Source organism: Apium graveolens, chromosome 2 (genome assembly GCF_009905375.1).
Source record: "Apium graveolens cultivar Ventura chromosome 2, ASM990537v1, whole genome shotgun sequence".
Classification (NCBI taxonomy): domain Eukaryota; kingdom Viridiplantae; phylum Streptophyta; class Magnoliopsida; order Apiales; family Apiaceae; genus Apium; species Apium graveolens.
In genome coordinates, this window is record NC_133648.1 from 245,473,794 (window position 1) to 245,479,356 (window position 5,563).

A 5,563-nucleotide genomic window follows, 5' to 3' on the forward strand; every position below is an offset into this window, starting at 1 on the left:
TCTCCATCCCGTGACTGTTCGTATGGGGATAAGCTCATTCTTCTCATTTACTACCAAAGTGATAGTACCTTTCTTTGGCACACATTGAACCGGGCTTACCCATGAACTGTCAGAGATAGGGTAAATGATCCCTGCATCTAGCCACTTCAGAATTTCCTTCTTTACTACTTCCTTCATGATTGGATTAAGTCTTCTTTGCTGCTCAACTGTAGGTTTGCTACCTTCTTCTAGCATAATTTCATGCATGCAATAAGAAGGGTTGATTCCCTTGATATCTGTTATAGTCCATCCAATTGCCTATTTGAACTCTCTCAGAATTCTCAAAAGTTTTTCCTCATTGCTACCTGAAAGGTCAGATGCAATAATAACAGGCAGAGTATATGCATCACCTAAAAAGCATACCTCAAATGTTCAGGTAAAGGCTTAAGCTCAAGAGTATGAGCTTCCTCAATAGAAGGCTTGAGGCATTTAGGAGCTTTGTTCAATTCCTCCATTCCAAGAGATTCAAAAGGCATATCAAGCTTCCTTTTCTAGGAAGAAGCATTCAAATATTGCAATTGCTCATCACCTTCTTTATCCAAATTTCCCAACAAGGCTTTTTCTAAAGCATCAGACCTAAGCAAGTGATTAAGTTCCGATGTGACCACTGAATCGACCAATTCGACTTTTAAGCACTCCTCATTATCAGTAGGAAATTTCATAGCATTGAACACATTGAAAGTCACATCCTGATCCAACACTCGCATTGTAAGCTCACCCTTCTGCACATCAATCAAGGTTCGGCCAGTTGCCAAGAAAGGCCTTCCCAAGATTATGGGAATCTTCTTATCCTCCTCGAAATCAAGAATGACGAAATCAGCAGGAAAGATGAGTTTATCCACCTTGACCAAGACATCCTCCACAATACCTCTTGGATATGTAATAGAATGGTCGGCCAATTGCAAGGTCATGTAAGTTGGTTTGGGTTCAGGTAAGTCCAATTGCTTGAAGATTGACAAAGTCATCAGATTGATGTAACCGCCCAAGTCACATAACCATTTGTCAAAAGACACTTTCCCAATAGTACATGGAATAGTAAAGCTTCCTGGATCCTTAAGCTTCGGAGGCAACTTCTGCTACAGCACAGCACTCATTCCTCTGTGAGAGCGATAGTCTCTAAATCATCTAGCTTCACCTTCCGAGAGAGAATACCTTTCATAAACCTTGCATAACTAGGCATCTACTCGAGAGCCTCAGTGAAAGGTATGTTGATATGAAGTTTCTTGAACACCTCCAAAAACTTCTCGAATCGCTTGTCCAGCTTTTTCTTCTGCAGCCTCTTAGGAAAAGGTGGTGGAGGATATATATGTTTCTCCCCTGTATTACCCTCAGGCAGAGTGTGCTCAACAGTAGTCTTCCTTGGTTCTACTTCTTCATCCTGCTGCTCTACTTCTTTCTCAGCTCCAGCTTCTTTAGTCAACTCTTAAATTTGTTCGAGATTAGCAACCTTTCCAGACTTCAAAGTGATTGCCTTTACCTGCTCTTTAGCTTCCTTCTTTCCTGGCACTTCAGTGTCACTAGGGAGTGTACCAGGCTGATGATTTAGCAAGGCACTGGCAATTTGCCCAATTTGATTATTCAAGGTCTTGATAGAAACAGCTTGGCTTTTGCACATAAGCTTCAACTCCTTTAATTCAGATTTTTCATTAGATGGTTGCAGCTGGAGTTGTTGTTTTGGTGCATACTGTGGTTGCTGAAAACCAGAGGGTTGTACTGCTTAGCTGTATACTGCTGATAAGGCTGTTGAACCGCATTCTGAGCATTACTCCAACTGAAATTAGGATGATTGCGGTTGTTTGGATGATAGGTGGCTGGCACAGGTTGCTGCGATTGCTGGAACTTGCTCACGAACTGAGCTGATTCATTCGAAATTGCTCACTGATCAGACTCATGGGCACCAGCACAAAGCTCACAGACACTAGTGGTTTGATTTACTTCATAATTAACCAAAGTGTCCACCTTCATTATCAACGCCTTAAGTTGGGCAGCTATAGCAGTTGCTGCATCCAACTCCAGAATTCCTGCAACTTTTCCCTGAGTCAACCTCTGGGTAGGATTCTGGTACTCATTAGCAGCCATCAGTTCAATAAGTTCATAAGCTTCATCGTAGCTCTTAGCCCACAAGGCTCATCCTGATGCTGCATCAAGCATGGACCTAGAAGTAGGGCCCAATCCATTATATAAACAGTTGATAATCATCCAATCAGGCATGCCATGGTGTGGGCACTTCCTTAGCATCTCCTTATATCGATCCCAAGCTTCACACAGAGATTCTCCAGTTTGCTGCGTGAACTGGGTAAGAGCATTCTTGATTGCTGCAGTCTTCTCCATGGGAAAAAATTTAGTGAGAAACTTTTGAGCAAGATCTTTCCAAGTTGTAATAGACCCTACCGGTAGAGAGTGTAACCAGCACTTAGCTTTATCCCTCAAAGAGAATGAGAAGATTCGCAGCTTGATAGCATCTTCAGTCACACCATTTAACTTGAAAGTGTCGCAGATCTCGATGAAATCCCTGATGTGCATGTTGGGGTCTTCGGTAGGAGAACCCCCAAACTGAACTGAGTTCTGTATCATCTGGATCGTGCTTGACTTGATCTCAAAAGTGTTAGCCATGATGGCTGGTCTAATGATGCTAGACTGAATGTCATTAATCTTAGGCTTAGAATAGTCCATCAAAACCTTCGGATTTTCTACTTTATCACCCATAGCTACTATAATTGGCTCTTCTACTTTCTCTTCTTCTTCTACATTCTTTTCTTCCTCAAAAACTTCCCTACGAACTACCACAAGTTCTTCCTCGGCTTTATCCAGTGTTCTCTTGCGAGTACGCGAACGCTATGCATACACCCTCGCTAGATCACCTGAAATAAAACAAGGAAACAAATAAGTAACAATGTCTGAGTCAATGAACTTTAACGACCACTGATGGAAAGCACATAAACTAGTAATTAACACTGCAGTCCCCGGCAGCGGCGCCAAAAACTTGTTAGTCGCTAAACACGTGCTAATAATACACGCAAGTATACGAGTTCGCAAGTAGTATAGAATATTTTCTAGTTCGTTCACATAGAGACTGTATTGTTTAACTATCTAAATTACGCACTTACGCAACAGTGTATGGTTCTTAATCAATGCTAAGACTATAACAAAGTGAGATTTTTATAACTAAGAATTACACTAACTATTATAACTAAGAGAATAAAATAGACAGAATTAATATATATGACAAACATGGGATTCTAACTTCATTAAATACATCATTCAATAGCCTTATTATTCTCAACCTTAGCATGCAATGGTGATGACACTAATCAGATAACACGAAACTGATAAACACCAACTTTCGTTGCACGAGTACCATTCTACCAGACATCCATAAAAGAGATAGAAGCTAAATAGGTACCAATTATATTGAGACCCTATATGTCTATAGAATTTGACAACATAACGGTTTAAGCACAAGTTATCGATCTTGATTACATAGGGCAAGTAAGATGGATAAAATTACCTACGAATCATGTATATCAAGACATGGACCTATGCTAGCATGGCAAGTTCTAAATCCTTAAATTCACTTTCGCTTCATTAAGAATTAACACACTATCTTATAAGTTCACGATGCTCATAAGATGAATAAGCACAACCATAACTAGGATATCATACAATCACCACACACTAAGGCATCAAATAAATTAACTAAAGAAATCCATAAATAAATCCTCTAGAACCCCACGATAATGATTAGCCCATAATCGAACTCATCGCCAACATGGGTTCCACTGAAAATATGATATAGCAAATGTAGTCTTTATACGAATAATTAAACCAAAGCACACACAAGAATATAGTTTCAAACAAACAAGAAACAAGCATCCAAATTACAACTCAAAACAAAGATTCACAAGAATAAACTAGATCGTCTTCGCCTTTGTTAAATTGTGCCAAAAGATCTCTTGTCGTCTTCTCCTCCCTTGATGTCTTCAAACTCTGAATTATGAATTAAATTATATTAATAAATGACATAAGTTATGCTTATATAGCAGTCCATGCACCCCAGGAGTCCAGAATTCGAATTGCAAAAGAATCAAGATTTTTAATTCCCGACCCAGCGCAGCCGCGCGCTTCACCAGCGCGGGCGTGCTGACTTTCTGTTCCCTGGCGCGGGCGCGCCGAACTTCTTCCATAAAACTTTATTTTTCCTTCTTTATTCCTTGCAGCTTCAAGCCAGTCTTTCAATCTTTTATTCCAACACATCCTAAACACCATATTAGCATCAAAAAAATGCTAATTCACCTGATTCATGAAGTAAACCCTGAAATGCAAAAACACTTGAAAACACGTTAAAACACAAATAACTTGAGTACAAATACATCAACTCAAAGCTTATTAGAGCATAAATAAGTGTCATAAATACCACTTAATAGGAAGGCATCTGATCAACTTAATATTAACTTTAGGGTTTTTTTGTTAATTTCAAAACGATCATGATCCCATAATAAAGAGATTCTCAATTTTTTCTTGAATAAAATACTTCAAATCAATATTCGTCAATGGTTCGATTTCCAGGTAGTGAGGGAGTCACAACGGTCTCGTTTAAAACCCAAAATCTTACAAGTTCAACGAACTCACTTTTGAAAAAATCGCCCCATGTCAGAAATAAAGAAAATTTGTATTTTATTCTGTGTTTCATAAACACGAGAATCTCATAATCGTTTTTTCATATTAAAATCTTGAGTCATTACAGATTTTATCTTGTTTAGCAACATGGCATGGGTGTCGTATCTAATACATACATCCTTAATCTAATTAAGCATGCATCTTCATAAACTACTCTACACATACATTCATCATATGCGCATATATATGTAAAGTGCAATAAATAAATGTGGTTGGTTATGGCTTCATCCTATGTGCTCTTCATCAAGCTAATGACAAAGATCTAGGTCAATCTAGGGTGAAAAATAAATACAAGCTAACTATTACATGCCTTCTTTCTTGTATTGCTTTCTTGGATAGCCTTCATGTGGGATTACCCTTGATCTTTAAATTTTCGTGTCTTCATGTACATAACACGAATAAAAAATAAAAACTAATCTAATGTACTTACAATAAGAACTCGAGTTACATTCGAGATTTAAAAATTACAAGATTAAACGACATGCAAGCCGTATTTAAAAAACCAAAACCATTAACCTAAGGTCATAAGCCATAACCATCCACCATGCTCAATTAACACATAAGAACATGTTAGAACACATAATCTGATCTTAACATATCTTACCCATCATGATCTAATCATAAAAACAAAATATGAAAAAAAATTAGAAAATCTGAATCAGATTCTGAAAACATTAAATCTCTGATTACAGGAATTTAACGACGTCAAACGCCTTACAGATCAGTCGATGATAGCTTAAGCTATCCGCTTCGTTCACACGCTTGATTCCATATGAAATAGCGTATTCATTTACCAAAATCGAACACCAGACCCAGATTTCAACAAATCCACTGCATCCGATTCAGA

At 38.2% G+C, this 5,563-nt stretch overlaps 1 non-coding gene across 1 annotated transcript; it reads left to right on the forward strand.

Moving 5' to 3' along the window:
* The first annotated feature begins 2,248 nt into the window (after window positions 1-2,248).
* Window positions 2,249-2,355, forward strand: LOC141710138 (small nucleolar RNA R71). Its single transcript, XR_012570673.1, has one exon. It is a non-coding gene; the product is annotated as a small nucleolar RNA R71 (small nucleolar RNA).
* The last annotated feature ends 3,208 nt before the right edge of the window (window positions 2,356-5,563 follow it).